The sequence below is a fragment of the Mus caroli genome, unplaced genomic scaffold (genome assembly GCF_978045245.1).
Source record: "Mus caroli unplaced genomic scaffold, Mus_caroli_1 scaffold_12, whole genome shotgun sequence".
NCBI classification, from domain to species: domain Eukaryota; kingdom Metazoa; phylum Chordata; class Mammalia; order Rodentia; family Muridae; genus Mus; species Mus caroli.
This window is the reverse complement of record NW_028227267.1, coordinates 84,317,371-84,335,256: the sequence shown is the minus strand read 5'-3', so window position 1 is coordinate 84,335,256 and position 17,886 is coordinate 84,317,371.

Sequence of the window (17,886 nt, the reverse complement as noted above, 5' to 3'; positions counted from 1 at the left end):
TGAAGAGTGATGGGGAAATAAAATTCAAATAAACCTTTTCCTTCCCAACTTGATTTTGGTAATGGTGTTTTATCACAGCATTATATTAAGACACCATGTAAAACTTTGGGTGTAATGTTTTGTATCTGTAGTCTCTGGCCTTTGAGCCAAGACAGAAGGATCCCTGGATTTCTTTTGCCAACTAACATATCCCTCTACAAGTACCCACATGCACATCCACATACATACCTTCCCATATTTCTTTCTCATCCTGTCTCTGTCTCTGCCTCTCTATCTCTAACCCTGTCTCTCTCTGTCTCTGTCTCTGTCTCTCTCTGTCTCTGTCTCTCTCTCTGTCTCTCTCTCTGTCTCTGTCTCTCTCTCTCTCTCTGTCACACACACACACACACACACACAGTTTTTTTGTGATGATATATATGGTTTGCTTATGTGACTAGAATAGAGCACACCTATTTAGCAACAGATAGAACCTCAGACAGACTGCTCTGTCAACTGCTCCAATTCTGATTGTCCACTTAATCTAATTATTCCCTCTCTTTCTGTAAATTGCTTTCTTTTGATTCCCAGTTACCCAAGTAGACAGCTCAGTCTCAATAGGTTTAGGTTTGTATATTACATTTTCTGCTGCCGTGTCAAAGAATGATCTTTCCTGAATTTAATTAAAAATTCTGAGAAATAAATGTGCTTTGATCTTTAGTGTGTGAGTATAATTCAACAATTCTGCTCTACGTTTGTAATTCTCTTCCAAATGTAATATAATTCTATTCTGCATTCTGGCTGACCTTTCGAAAGTCCTTCCCAGTTTTTGGCAGGATGAACAAGAGAGACATACCATTTTGCTTGCACTATAAATTAGTCACTTGTGGATCACCACTGTCCTTCTCTGAAGGAAGGAAGGAAGCCAATGATTACTAAATGTCTACTTGATGATTTTAACTACAGTATCTGTCTTGATTTCTTGAACAAACAAAACATTTTGTAAGTGATGAAAACAGATGCCTAGGGAATTTAGCACACCATGACTGCCATCATGGCCAGGATGTGTCAAAGGCCAAAATTCAAAGACAAATTTTCCTGTAATTCACTCTCCAGAGAACTCATCTTCTAAGATTAAGGCAACATTTAAATACTTTAAAATATAAAAATTCCCATATTGCTGATTATAACAGCATATATGCACAATCCTAGTGCCCAAGAGGGTCTGGAGCTCTTAGCCAGCCTAGACAGCAGCCTAAACAGCCAGTCTATATAGCAAGTTTCAAGATAGTCTGGACTATACAATGGTATTATGTTTCAAAATCAGACAATTATGCTGACATAGTTCATCTATGAAAGATTTGGACTGCCTCATTTTTACCAAGTTGTGGATAGTGACTTAAATAACCCATATTTCACTATTCAAATCTTGTCACCAGCTCTGATCTAACTTGTCCTTAGAGACTTCAAGGGCTCCTTGTGTCAGCACACATGTATTCCTCTGATGGTTGGTCTTTCTCATTTCCATGAGCTAACATTTCTGACCAGAGGAGTCAACTAAGGCTGCAGAGGCGTCTTGCCAAAACACTGCAGTATGTTCTGAACTCTGTCCTACAGCACTCTTTCCCCAAGGCTGCAAAATCCAGAGGCGGTGTAGAAGCTCTGCTTCCCTTTCAAGATTAAAGACAGTTAGAACTGATTGTGGCCTGCTGGAAAAGAGATAGATATTTCCCTCTCGCATTTTTTTCTGTTTTTCAATATTTCATCTGTAGCAAATGTTTTAATTTATTTATCATTAAAATGTACTCTACATATTAACGTTTTGGCAAATAAATAAAATAAATGTTTGACTCTAAGTGAGATGGGTTTAATTGTTTTCTTTGTTTGCTTGTTTGTTTCAAACTTGAAGTATATCTTTTAGTTTCTGCATAAAACTTAAAGTGCCACACCAGGAACGATCCTACTAAGCCTCATCTTCCTCAGAGCTCTCTTGGAAACATGAACCCTAAGGGTGATTATTTTTTCCAAGTGTGCCCTGTGGAACATTATCTGATAAATTTTCCAGCAGATAACACTTCTGAAATCCACTAAAAGTTGATGTGGTAAGAAACATTTGTCGCATTCCTGTCTGAAGACAGCGGTGTACAGTGGCCCTTTTAGGGCAGTTAAATCACACTTAGCAGGCTTCTTTCCAAACACATGGAGCAGAATAAATATTTTTCCACTTAATATTATGAGATAGATGACTCAGTTAAGAAAATAATCACTTGCCTATAGATTTGAACTTTCAATATTATTATGCCACTGGCTTCATATACTGGCTGTTTAAATTTTTTTCTATTTTCTATTTTTTTATTTTATTTAATTGTTTACACGTCATATTCCATTCTTCACCCCTCTCCCTATCCAGAGACTAGAGACTCCAGGGAGTTTAGAGCTCAGATGGGGTGGGAACAACCAATCAGTAACGGGGTGAGGTGTGGGCTGTTTAAATTTTTAAGATGCTAGCATTAGAAAGGAAAGGACATAAAGATAAACTGATGTATGCTTTCCCCTACCATATTCTATGTCCCAAGATATTTTCATGTTTTTTTTTTTTTTACTTAGTATTGAATATTTCTCACCTTGAGGAGTGGCATCAACAAGCATGACCCAACATGAGTCTTTAGCAACAAAGGAACAAGACAAAGAGTGAAGAACAATAAAACAACTTTGTTGGCTTGTTAGACTGCAGTGGGAGTGTGAAGAGATGCTATACAGCATAGAGATACAGAGTAACTCCACAAAGAAGGGAATTGTGGTAAAGCATATGGCATCACAACTTCTGGGATCAATTCAGAATCAAGAAGGACTTTAATAAAGCAGGAAGAGATAAAAAGACCTCAGAAGGCCCCACTAATAAGGAGACCTGAGGATTAGAGGGGTCTGAGCCCTTCCTAGACTCTGCACCCATTTAAGGCAACCAGGCTACAGATCACGTGTTCAATGAAAATCCCTGGGCTTTATTAGACCTTTATTCCACCATAATATTTCTCTCTTGACATCTCAGCTACCCAAGATCAAACTTTCTAGTAGGTTCTGCTTAGGTAACAAAGAGTCTATATAGTTCACAATTCCAGATTATTGTTCTTTGTTGCAACCATTAAGTTAAAGCAGATAGGATTTGATGCAGCTAGTCAAATCATATACATACTCAAAAATGCAGAGAAATTAATGAATGCTTGCATGCCTACTATCCAGGTTACTTTCTCTACTTGTACATCCCAGCCCCCAAACACTGAATGCCACCACTCACAGTGGCCTAGGACTTTTAACAATGAAATTAACACCTCACATACATTCCCACAGGTCAACCTCATCTAAATAATTCCTTGTTGAGAGTCTTCTGCCAGGTGAGTCTAGATTATAAAAAGCTGGCAATTAAAACTAATATGATGGCATCTCTACAGAATTTCTCTCAGACTTAGGATGACCTTATTCTAATGAACTAACCTGAGCAGAAATGTTGATTTAATGAAAGTGACCATCTTTGTAGATACCAGCCTTAAGTTGTGTTAGAGTTCAAGGCTGTAGTTAGGGGTTGGGGTTCCAGGGGACCTAAAGTCTATTCTGAGATCCTCTGCATTTGTGTGGTATACAGAAACTTAGGCAAATACACAAAAACATATATTTTTTTTAAATGTTGAAATTAAAATGGAATTGATCTCAACACAAAACATATATGTGAAAAATTCATAGGCAATCTCATACTTAGCTATGAAGTATTTCAGATACACAAAGTTATTAAATCTTACCCACACGTACTCATAATAGTATTTGAAATTTTCACCATAGAAACAAAATAAGATAAATGTAAAGGGCACACAGATGGAAAAAGAATTAAATTTTTTATATTTATCAAAGCTTAAGACACTGCCCAAAACTATTAAAAATAACAAATTTAATAAGTTTAAATAATATAAAGCAAACATACAAACAATAGCTTTTTATAAGTAAAAATAACACTCCTTAGAAAGATGAAAAATTAATCTCCTTTTTGAGAACAGCTAAATATGTAACAATAAAGAGAAAACATTCAAGTATAAATTTAGACAAGAATTCAGTTGCTGAATACTTCTACAGTGAAACTTACCTAATACTGTTGAATGAAAATGAAGAGCATGCACACACACATACACACACATCCTACTACCATGGATCAAAAGAATTTGTATTGTTGAAGCTGGAAAGATGAATCATCAGCTAAGAATGCTTCCTGTTTTTTCAACAAGACCTGAAATCAATTCTCTATACTTTGTCAGTCTGCTCACAACTCTCTAGAATTCTAGCTCTGTGGGATTGTGAGCTCTCTTCTGACATCAGCATACACACACACACACACACGGTATATATTTACTACAAACAGACATATATATAAATAAAAATAAAAAATACACTTAATGATGATGTATCGTGTTAAGATATCTATATAAGTCAAAGGAATCTTTTAAGTCTACACATCTTAAATAACCAGTAGCATAAAATCCCACCATTAGCTAAGGTGCTATTGGCACAGGACAGCTACTTGGAGAGAAAGAGGAAGGTTTCTTTAACAGTGCAGTCCCTGGTGGAGTGACATGGCTTCCGTGGAAGGTCACACCTCTATGAGTGAGTTAAATGAAATAAACAAACAAACAAAAACCACACACACCCATACACACACACACATACACACAACTGTGTGGTTAAGAAAGACAATAGATTTGGGGAAATTTAAGGATTGTGTGAATATAATCAAAATACAAATCTCTGGAACACTGGAACCATGGAAATAAAGAAAATGTTCCAGGAAATTTAGACATGCATATAGAGATCACTTATTCTCTATTACTTCATATATATAAATAAACTTAATCTATGTCAACAATAAATAAAGATAAAATACTATGAAACTTGTCAAAGAATGGATAAGGGAAATCATTCAGAATGTTGGTGTTGACAAATATTTTCCTTTCATGATATGACATCAAAAGTACTGAAGGTGAAAGCATAATAGTCAAATAGGATTACATGAAACTGAAAAGCTTTACATAGCAGAGGAGACAGTCGACAGAGTGATCAGACAAAGCACAGAAATTTGTGAAGTGTTTGAACACATAAGGCACTAAACTCAATAAAAGAGGAAGAACAATGAAACAAATCTGAGTAAGAATTTTACCAGAATGAAGGTTTCTGGAAAGAGAATATATAAATGACTAACAGGAATCTGAAGTATTTTCACTACCACTAGTAAGAATGAGAATGGATAATGGTTTTAAGGGTGAAGTTAAGTTGAGTAAAGGGATCCTAATGTTTTATACAATGGTGATATGTTTGAAGTTCTTTATCTTACCCAAGTCTCTGGGTCATAAAAAATAAAAGTAAGTTGAATCAGTTATCCTATAACAACAGAGCACATTCATCTCAGGGATTTCTCAAGATGATTTATTGAGATAGGGAGAGAAATCTCAACACTCGAAGAAAATAATTCCAAACTCTTTTTCCTGTTAACATTTCTTTTCCTTTGTTTTATAATGTGTGCAGCCAGAGTCATTTTAATGAGTTCATTTTCCTCAGGCTAAGGAATTCTCCTTTAATTGCATCTACATGCTTAATGATAAAGAACTGAAAATTGAACTAACATCTGGACTGTCCCAAAACACCATGAACAAAAGACCAAGTTCTAAGACTACAGTACAACCAGTTAATTTCAAAGCAGATATTCCATGGAACACTGACCACTAGCCATATTATGGATTGTTATGCAGAATGCATGGTGTTCCAAATATCATTAAAAACTGGTTTTGCAATTTTTCAACTTATTGATGATCTTCAGTTTCACATTATTAAACAAGAGATGCTGAGTTATGTTGACTTCAAATTTGTGTTTTGTCCCTATGCCATTAACCCTAGGTCAGGACCCCAATAAAACACTTTTTTAAGAAGAGTTTCTACTGGTAAGTGGCTATAAATTGTTTATAAAGAGGAAATATTTAAAGCAGTACTGCTGTTAATTAATCCCTCAATGAATTGTCCTCAGAGAAATTGTTGAGATTCACCAATACATTTGAGTAAAAAACAAATAATTTTATTTTATTTTTTATACAGAAGAAGATTCACTTCCCAAATGTACTTGGACCAGTTTTGCCAATTGATATGTAATAGAATGGCTAAAATGTTCACAAAGGATCATGTATTTCCTTCTTGGTTCCCAATCTCATGGCACTATTTTGGGAGATTATAGAATCATTTGAGGACATTGAACATATGTGGAAGAAGCAGGTAGCTGTAGGGTGGACTTTGAGATTTATAGTCTAGCTGTACTTCCTGTCCCATCTCTGGTTCCTATCCCATTAGGAACAAAGCAAGTAGCTCCCTCAGAGTTTCTGCCTATACATCTTCAAGTCATACCTATAACCATGCATTCAGCATTCACTAGGCTGAAATAAATCATCCCTATCTTCACTTGCTTCTTGAGTATTTGGCCAGGACCAGAGAAGATGACTAGTTCAGAAAATGCAACAAAAATGAAGTTGTTGCTATGAAAAACCTGACCATGCAGTTCATGGCTTGTGGAAGTGGTTTGTTGTAGAAATGTAAAAGAAACAGTAACTATGAATAATAGAAGTTCTAGAATATAATGAAAAGAATATAATTGGTCATTTTCATGGGCATAAAGAAACATTCATGAGAATGTTAATGGGAAGTTGAACAATATAGACCGGTCTCATGAGATTTCAAAGTAAATGAGACTCCATGGAAACTGAAGTAGAAGCCATTTGTGTTACATTCTGTCAAATAATTTGGGGACTTCTACTGTGTCATGAAACCTTTAGTGAGGCTGAATTCAAAAGTGATGAATTAAGTTATTAGGCAGAGGAAATTTCAAGGTAGCATAATATCCTAGCTGTGGAATATTTAATGATCACTGGTCTTAGTTTTATACTGAGAAAGTGTAGTCATGGGGGTGGAGGGCATGTCTTGTATGCTTAAGAAAGTCTAAGAGTTTAAAACCTTGAACGAAGTATCTACAATTATTGAGTTAGCACACTTAAGGAGAAACTTTGAGCTTTGCACTGAAAGAGTAGTGAATGTATATTGAAAGAGTCTTGGAGGCTTGCAGAAAGTAGCTGAAGTCATTAATCGTATATATTCATATTTCCTCTATGGAGCTTCTTGGGCTGTGAAGGTCAAAGTCCAGATGGAATAGGAATGGAGAGTCCAAAATTCTGGACATGCCAGCAACATGGGACATTCCCAGAGGAAAGCTGAAGGTACCAAGATTAGCCCATTGGAAACAGAGCTTACATGTGCTGCAAACAATAAAGCTAGAGGGGTGTTACTACACAAGCCTATTCAAAGCAGATCACTCCATCAGAAGTCCTGGAAGTCAAACGTGGTGCTCCACAGTTGGTGGCTTACACTTCTGGGTTTTAGTTTTGCTTCAGTCCTTGCTTTCTCTGCATTGCCACTATCTCTTCATTTTGAAATGGAAACATTTACTCTGTTCCATTAGATTCTATTATGTATTTCTAAATAGAGGCTCACAGCTAACAGTTTTTCATGAGTCTCAGAAAACTACACATTTTTGGAACATACTAAAGTTCAAAACTAATGGGACTTTGACATTAGAATATTTTTTGAATTATGAAATACCCATTGGTCTATGGAGGCTAGCGGTGTAATATTACAAAAAAATATATAAAATGTCCTCCAAAAGTCATGTGCTTGAATACATTGCCCCTATCTGGTAGTTTTGGAAGTTTTGGAAGTTTTGCAACTTTTAGGATGTTAAGTATATTTAAAGGAAATGTGTTGTACCTTAGATAGAACTTGGCGTTTAGATCCTGGCTCTGCTCTGCTCCCTGACCTGTCTGCTTCCTGACCTCCTGGAGTGGCCACAAACTGTTTCCAACAGCCATATCTTTTCTGCTATGATGGGCTACAATCACAAACCCACTAGCTTGCACAAACCCTTCCTCTCTTAAATTGCTCCTTATCAGGTAGTTATACCAAAAAAACCAAAAAACAAAAAAAAACAAAAACAAAACAAAAAAAAAAACAAAACAAAACAAAAAAAAACCAGAGAGGAGGAAGAAATGTCTCATAAGGTGAGATTAGTTATTGCTCTTGTCTAAGATGAGGTTTTAGTTCCCTGCACCTGCACGGCAGCTTGGAAGCATCTGTAACTCCAATTCCAGGGAGCTGGCACTCTGTTAGGACATCAAGCATGCGTGTGGTGTGATTCACATACATACTTTTAGGCAAACACTCACAAACTAGAAGTAAAAGTAAATAATGTTTACAAAAAAGTAATTACTATTATATTATAAATAGAAAAACTTGTAGTCTCAGTTATCATTACAATTATCCTAAAACAACATTTTTTAAAATGCCAAAATAGTTTGTATGTATATGCCAGTACAAGAAAAAGGCTGAGCATTGTAAAACATGGAATAAAAATGTAGCTATTTTCATACACAAAGCATTCTGTTTGTGTGAATTAAAGTGCGTTGGTTTCTTTCTCTCCATCTGTTTCTTGACCATGCTGCATGTGAAATGGATTTGTGAATACATCTGAAACATCACTAGTACTTCAGCAACTGTAAAGAAGGAAAATTAAATTGAGTAAAAATGTAACCATTAAAACGGAATTTGTCTTGCTTCTTGAATACATAGTACTTTGAGGGAGATCAATAAATACTAAATGAAGTACCAAGATTCAAGGCCTTTTGAATCATAAGGGAAAGTTAATTTCAAAACCCTCTACTATCTGCAAAGGACCCCCTACTTCCAGGCTTCACATTCCAATTTTAAGACCCCTACCAGGTACCCTTTAACAGATAATGCACACATCAGCCTGCAGAGGGAGAGATATTATCTGTGAGTCAAAGAAGATTTAAAACTTATTGAATGTAATGAATGAAACGTCTACACTGCACCTACAAGCCAATAAGGAGAGCAGATGGGAGACCACAGGAACAAAAAGATTCAACATGTCAACTGTTGAGTAATTTCTTTTACTGGATGATGGTAAAAATATTTTGAAATGTATCAAACACTATGACAGTTTCAATTATTTTATAAATGAATTAGAGTTTATGTATACTAGTATTTTAGAAAGAACACTACATAAATTCCAATTATCCCATAGCTTTCTGGAATTCTAGAAAATGAAAGTTTATTAAATGAACACAAATTCTAAAATTATTATTATATGTAATGTATATATGAATGTGGTAAAAATATCCTGTACAGTTGCTTCTATAAATATTTCATTAAAAATTTTGGAGACATTTTGGTGCTTACTAAAGATCATGTCCATAGCAATTTTAAGGCAGAAAAAAATTTGGCCAACTCACTTTGGAGCCATGTGACCTGTGCATGTCCCTTAATCTCTCATTTTCAGTTTCTTGTTTCAGCATCCTATAATATACACTACATTTCCCGGTTCTGGAGCACCACTGACACCAGAATTATGATAAGACTCTGTCAGTATGTCTCCACACAGAAAAAAAAGAAAAAAGAATATGTATGGGATATAAGAATCATGGGCTCTATGATTCTTCAAATGGAGTAGAAATCAGTCTGGAAAGCTCTTAGCTGCTCTGTTTGCTGTACTGACAAATGTAATAGATGCCCACTGATGGCATCGTGTTGATGCTTCCTGCCAATCCCCATTCATGAATGGAAAATGTTGGAGAGGCAGAGATAGTGTCAGGTGCTCCACCCAGTGCCCAGTTTCTAGTGGTAACGTAAGCTTTGGAAAGACAAGCTAAATTTGAAGTCCCTATAAGCAGTCCAGGATATTCAGAGCAGGCATTAACCCCACAGACATTTTAGATCCTTAGAATTGTTTAAGGCCTCACTTAAACTTTGGTTCTCCTAAATACTCTGTATCAAAAGTATGGTGCTTCACTATTTGTCTAACTGTTCATTTCTCTTCTCAATGCTATCATAATGATGTAAGAAATACAGAATTAAATGTTGTTCGATATATAGAACGACTTTCTTCTTTGTGTACTCCCAAGCCACCTTCTCTGACAAGTGTCTTTTGGGTACATCTTTTGAATGGTGAGTCACACTATTACTGGAAAGATTAGCTAAAACATTCAATTGTATTTGACTTCTTTGTTAGACCATCTACAGTGTCATGCCAAATTCATGGACAAGTTCCAAGCCAATGGAGCAGTGATAATCATCAAAATTACACTCAACGAGTCTCTTTTCACTCACCAAACAAGTTTACTTCTTCAGACTTTGTATACCTTAGTACCTAAAGGAATCTATACAATAAAAATGAGACTGACAAGGGAGAGTATCCTTTGCAAAGTATGTCTGGCTGGTTTCTAAGCCTCATCTCTGAGAAGGTTTGTCTCTTTCCTTGATGGAACTGCTCAGTCTTTTGTAATAAACTACAGAAATAACTAACTTCCCACACATTTACATGTCAACAGAATAAAATAAGGAAGCAAAAATTTGAGAACTAATCACTCCAGGGTAAGTTCTAGCTTGCTGAATATGTGTATTTATAGTCAAAATGTCTGGCATATATTCTCTCAAGATATTAATTCACAGTTACTAGATATCTGAAGCATTCCTATTCAAGAGACACACAACAAATATCTGCAGAATCATTTTCTTGAATGAAGACTTCAGTGCATCCTTCTAGGGTTCACTTAGAGCTCATCAGGATACTGAGTGTAGCTTCACTATAATGTACTACATAAAGGCATGAAGATCTGGGCTGAGAACCCAATCAATAGCACTTCAGTCACCAAACTGTGATTTCAAGAACAAGGTAATGTCTGGAGTGACTAAAATAAGAATTGCATCCCTCGTGAGAGTCTCTGACATATGGAAGTTAGTTATTTCTGTAGTTTATTACAAAAGACTGAGCAGTTCCATCAAGGAGAGAGACAAACCTTCACAGAGATGAGGCTTAGAAACCAGCCAGACTATACTTTGCATGGGACAACTCTCCTTTGCCAGTCTCATTTTTATTGTCTAGCTTCCTTTAGGTGCTAAGGTACACAATGTCTAAAGGGATAAACTTGTTTGGTGAGTGAAAAGGGACTTGTTGAGTATGAATTTGATGATTATATCCAAGGGAAAAGATGTTTAGGCAAATCTTTCTGAGTATTGTATGAATCACTCTGGGGCTATGTCAACACAGTGAAAAACTTATTTCTCTGTTTCTTGCCCATAGTGACAGTGAAGTTTCAGCTACAAAAATGCCTTGAGGCCCAGTGATTATTTAATTATCTCCTGGAAAATAATTTCCACATGTGACAAGGGCATCAACAATCTTCCAGCCTGGTAAATTTACTTTTCTTTCACTTTGCCCCCTGTCTCCTCACATCACTTGCCCTGCAGGGAAACGTCTAGGTTTGGTAAAGTCTAAGGTTCCTATAAAAAAAGGAAGCTGTCTTTTTAAAGACAGGAGTTTGAAATTACAAACACATCATTATGTTGTTTCTTAAAGCCTTCCCTTGAAAACTGTATCTTCATTAGCTGTTGGGAACTAATAAAAGGGGGCCCGGGGGAAGAGGGGGTAGGGAAAAAAGACCCAACATCACCAGAGTTCGCTATTCTCTGGTCAGTCAGGTGTGGGAGGGCTGCCAGATGCTTTCCACTCACCCACAGGTGGGCTTCCAAGCCTCTGACCCAATCGATGGGGGGTAGTCAAGGGGCAACCCTCGACCTGGGGGCTCCAGGGCCACACCCTGTAGCCCCGGGGTTATGGGAGAGAGGGATGGGGAAAGAGGTTCCCAACACTGACCAGAGTGCACAGTAGATCTTGATGGAGCAGAGACTCTCAATGGTTTAAGAGCTTTATTATAGAAATGCAGGGAGAAAGAGAGAAGGTAGAGAGACGGGGGTAGGCTAGAGAGAAAAAGAGTAAGAGAGAGGAGAGAGGAGAGGAGAAGACAAAGAGAAAAGAGAAAGGAGAGAAAACAAAGGGACAGGAGAGAGGGGGTGAGAGTGAGAGGGGTAAGAGGGAGACATGAGAGTAAGCAGTAAGAGCATAAGAGCTTAAGAGAGCAAGGTGGGGCTGAACACCCTTTTTATGGTCTTTACTGTTGCTAGGTAACTGGGGAGGAGTTTAGCCTGAAGGTCAGAATCTTGGGCCACTGTCTACATGACTTCTCACCATGCTTCTCTTGTGGGGGCTGTGGGGAGCAGTAACTTATGCAGGAGCCAGAGTTCCAGGAGCATGAGGGAATGCCTACCATGTCATGAAGGTGAATTATGACCATCGGGGTTCAGACTACACCTTAACTAGAGACCATCCTGCAATTCCCCACAATGAGCTACTGGATTAATCCTCCTATGTCAAATAATAATTCATATGTTTATAATAGTTGAAATATATTTATATTGAAATAATTTCTTATATGTCAGAAATTCAAATTTCCCTGGTATCCTATATTTCTATTTACTAAATTTGGAAATATTTATACAGTATAGTAAAAATATTTTCTTAAATTTCTCTAATAAATCTACAGATTCCCAAATAGATAACCTCAGGCCATCTTTAACTTCCCAAGATAATTAGGCACAAGATCCTTATATTCATATTTAAATATTTATTTTCATTCTTCTTTAAATAAACACTAGAGTTTTTAATTCAATCCGTTGCATAACAATTTCATATGGAAAGAATTTGGCATTCATGTATATGTTTTCTTCAAATATAGCATCAAGAGTAAAGAGGCTATGATGATTTAAAATAAATAACAACTGATTGTCATGTTAAGGTAATTTGTTCACAATCAAATTCCATCAGTAATGTTGTCAAGCCTCTCAGAGCCTTTGCAGTTCTAACCCTATCCTTCTGGCTTTAGATGAATCCTGTTTTCCTACACTTACTGAATAATAAAATACCACTCATTAACACACAGAGTCCTAGATCAAGCATTTTAGCCCTGCTCAAACTTCCTTCTGGAAGTGGAGTAAGCAATGGACACACACACAGACACACAGACACACACAGAGTGGTGGGGGGCTCTCTCCTTCCCCCACTGACAGCTCCCTGATGACCTCCCAGGGATATTAGAGCTGAGCTCTTACCTATGACCGAAAAGAGAGCTAATGAATTTGAAAACCAATATTGAATACTGATGTTTTATGAGGATGTTTTGGAAAATAGTAAGCTTGTTGTTGTGATTACACTGAGGAGGAAATGGAAACCTTTGTCAGATAAAGGAAGAGTGCATTTCTATGAACTATATAGAGGTTGTGCAGTCGAATTTCCCACATATGGGAGTTTCAAATCCTAAAACTTTGTTTCAGTAAGTTTAAAGATCTTTAAGACACATCAGGAGAATATTTAAGTACAAATAAAATTAAGATAATATCCAAAACATAATGGAATTGAAAATACTATATATTCACATATATATATGTGTACATATGTACATATATGTAAATATTCAAATAGTATATACATATGTATATATATATAATTATATAAAATGTTTTAAAGTGACAACTTTGAAAGATATACACTATATGTTTTCTTGATTTAAAAAATAAAGTTTAGGCTGGGCAGTGGTGGTCCATGCCTTTAATCCCAGCACTTGGGAGGCAGAGGCAGGCAGATTTCTGAGTTCAAGGCTAGCCTGGTCTACAGAGTGAGTTCCAGGACAGACATGGCTATACAGAGTGACCCTGTCTCAAAACCTGATCTGGTATTGGGTGAGGGAAAAGGACTGAAGCCTTGAGGGCCAGCAGAAAGAATGGAAACAGGCAACCTCAGGAGATAGGAGGTCAGGGGGACCCTCCAAAATGCACAAGAGATTTGGGAGGTCAAAGACTCTCAGGACTCAAAGGGAGAGACCTTAGATTTAATACTAGATGGTAAGGAGAGGGAACTTATAGAGCCCACCCCAGCAGGAAGACAGGACAATAGGTGAGGGATGAGGTTGCCATCTCACCGACACAACGCTGACCCATAATTCTTCCTGTCTGAAAGAATTTTCACAGATGGAAATGGAGAGGATCCTGAGGAAAAGAAAGTCCAGCAATAGGCCCAAAGTGGGATCCAGCTCAAGGGGAGGTTCCAAGGCCTGACACTATTACTGAGACTATGTAGAGCTCACATAAAGGGACCTAGAATGACTGCCCTCTGAAAGACCCAACAAGCAGCTGAATGAGTCAGATGCAGATATTTACACCCAGCCAATGGATAGAAACAGCTGACCCCTGCTGTTGAATTAGGGAAGGCTGAAAGAAGCTGAGGAGAAAGGCGATCCTGGAGGAGGACCAGGAGTCTCAACTAATATGGACCCCTGAAATCTCTCAAACACTGGACTACCAACCAAGCAACATACACTGGCTTATAAGAGGCCCCCAACACACATACAATAGGGTCTGTCTTCATTCAGAGATAATTCACCTAATCCTTAACTGGAGGCCCCAGGGAGTTTAAAGGTCAGGTGTGTGTGTGGGGGGGAGGGGTGCATCCACATGGAGACAGGGTGGAGTGGGGAGGAGGTGTGGGATGTGGAGCAGTCGGAGGGTGGATGGAAGGGTAATAAAATATGGAGTGTAAAAAAAATAAATTAATTTTACAAAATACAATAAAAAATAAAGTTTAGGGAATAGGGGATCTCAAAATTCAATTGGGAGAATACTTGCCAAGATACACACAATGCCGAGCTTTATCCTTATCATTGAATAAGCCAGGCATAATGATTTAGGCCTGCAGTACCAGGATTCTAGAAGTTGGGTGCAGAAGCATCAGAAATTCAAGTTCACTATTACAGTTCAAGTTCACTATTACAGGTCAAGTTCACTATTACAGTGGGCACATGAGACCCCATTTTAAAATTAAATGTGACTATTATCTTTTATTGAAAATTTGTATTTAAATGTAAAAATAAAATAATTTATTTCATTAATATTAAATGACAATACATAAAAAGTGTAGCACCACAACTATTCATATGATAATCTTTCCTATCATTGTTATTACTGCTCATTTGAAAAGCTGCTAAATATTACACAATCTTTTGTTTGTTTGTTTGTTTTTCAAGACAAGGTTTCTCTGTGTAGCCCTGGCTCTCTTGAACTCACTCTGTAGACGAGGCTAGCCTCAAACTCAAAGATCTGCCTGCCTTTTCCTCCCCAGTGCTGAGATCAAAGGCCTGTGCCACCACTGCCCAGCCTTTCTTTTTTTCTTATGTTCTATTTAAAGATTTTACTTTTAATTAAAAGATGTTGGAATAACTGTATATTATTTAAACTGAAAAAAATTAACATTGGATTAACTTTATATGTACTAAATTTATATGATAAATCTCAAAACCCCATCAGTATTGTTAAATCTCTGTCATGCAATATTAATGTCAGTGCTAGTGATTAAGGTGACCTAAAACAAAATACTAGATGCTGAGTACAATAACCAGGTGGTTTGAATAGCGATGACTCCCATAGACTCATAGGCAGTGTAGTCTTGTTGGAGTAGGTATGGCTTTGTTGGAAGAAGTATGTGACTGTCAAAGTGGGCTTTGAGGTTTCCTATGCTCCAGCTCCAACAAGTTCTTCTACTGCCTTCAAATAAAAATGTACAACTCTCAGCATTTCCAGCACCTTGTCTGCCCGCAAACTTCCATGCTTTCCACCATGATGACAACTGTCTAAACCTCTGAAATTGTAATCCAGCCCCAACTAAAAGTTTTCCCTTATTAGAGCTGCCATGCTCATGGTGTCTCTTCACAAAAAAAATCCCAACTAAGGCCTATAGCATGTAAAAGTCTGACCTTAAAATAAGGAGAAATCTGTACTTCCATTGCTTTGATGCACTGCTATTAGTTCCATCCTATGGTGACACATTCTGCTCCTCTTCCATAGACAATTCAATATGACCATCCTCCTGGCAGCTCCTTGACAAGTCCTGAAGATGACATTTTGAGTCACTACCAACATCAAGGCCCTTTCTTTACTCTAGTTGGGGAATAAAATCTTCAATTTATTGACATATTTTGCATTTTCAAAGGAAGGGGTAAAAGGAAAATCTCTGAGTACAAGAAGATGAGTATAATTTAAAGGTAAGCTTTAAAAGGCCAAGCACTATGAAGCAAAATAAAACTGAGTTGGTAAAAATCTTAAAAATGAAGAGCACTATGCCTCATCCTTCATCATTGTCATTATTCTTAATCCCTTGCTTTTCTTTGAGTGTCCCTTAGCAAGTGGTCCTCTATCAGGAATAATCGTATCTTCCAGGGCATAGTGGACTTGGTTTGGAGACAAATTTACTTTGTTCTGCTGGGTCAAGAGGTGGAAATTCCTCTGGGCATCTAGCAGTTTATGTAATTCTAATGACAGTACATGATCTCACCAGAAGATACCAGTTTTCCACAGCCAGACCTCACTTCTTTTGTAGGCACAGAGATGACATACAGTCATTTTACCAAATGCTTCCCTGGAATTTCTGGTTTTGTGATAAAGGAATAGAGTATATCTATGCAAATTATAAAAGAAAACATGAAATTTGGGGTTCATAGCTCCAGATGATCAGAGTCAAGGGCCACCATGACAGAGAGTATGATATCAGGCAGGCAGAGATGCCACACTGGAGCAGTAGCTGAGGGCTCACGTCTTGATCCAGAAAAACAAAGATAGAAAGATAGATAACTTTGAATGGTATTAGATTTTTGAAACATCAAAACCCAACCCCTAGAGACATACCTCCTCTACTAAGTCCATCCTTTTAAATCCTTCCCAAACACTGCCACCAACAATCAGTCAAATATTGAAACCTATGAGTCTATGGGGGCCACTCTCATTCAAACCACCACAGAAACACAGACAGTTTCTGCCTAGTGGACCCTGATAAAATTCACCCATTTGAGAAGATTATAAATGGGTAGACTGATGATTATGTAGAGCATCCAGAAAACAAACAAACAAAAAGCATAGAGCTAAGCCTTCCTGATTCTTTACTGCTCAATTTTATACACATTTTTGTTTCTTTCTAGAAAAAACAAACATACTCTTTCTGCCCCAGATGTTCTGCCTTTATGTACTGAATTTAGAAAAAGTAAGATTTCTCTTCTGCTTTATCTAGAAGAATTATGAAAACTGCAGTCAAGATAAGTTTAATAGCAAAAAATTGGAGATGCGTGTCGTTCTTTTACATAGTATATTTGAATTTCCTCTTATAAAAAGGAACATAAAATATACAATTCAGGATTAAATAATATCTGCTCTCTCCATACAGAAAGTAATTTTATTTAGAATTTTCACCATTTATCAATGCAGTTCAATATAATTTTCCAAAATCTTTTCTCAAATGTAATTCTGAAAAATCATGGAATATCAACCTCTAAGCTAAGCAGAATCCCAATAAAACCCTCACCACTGTTCAAAAACACAACATCTATCATTTTCACTGGAAAGTCTTACTAATATGCTGCCTCTCAGTCAAGCATTAAATTCACATTTGACTTATTATCAAAAGCAGGGTGCTTCAATTTCACTTTAGGTCTCTCACATTAAAACATTTAACGCAGCTGGCAGCTGGTGCCAGGGTTGACAAGAGTTGGCATAACGAGTACATGCGACAAATACTGTTTTTACTGGTGGGAATTATTTCACAGAATTCTGAGTCAGTCTTATCCTGAAATGATAATTATTGAGTTCACTATAAATGAAGTGAACTATCCCAGCTATGAGTTTAAAGTAGAGATTGGGGTTTGGGGGAAGGAACTATTTTCAGTCTTTCTTAAACCCTACCAAATCTTTCAATATTTTTTAAGAGGAAACACTGCTAAAAATATTAAAAGAGCCGTCATAAGGATTTCATCATGATAGTCTTATCCATGTGACAGCACAGTATCTGTTGCTGACTCCCTTATATATGAGGTAGAGAACAAATTTTCAGAG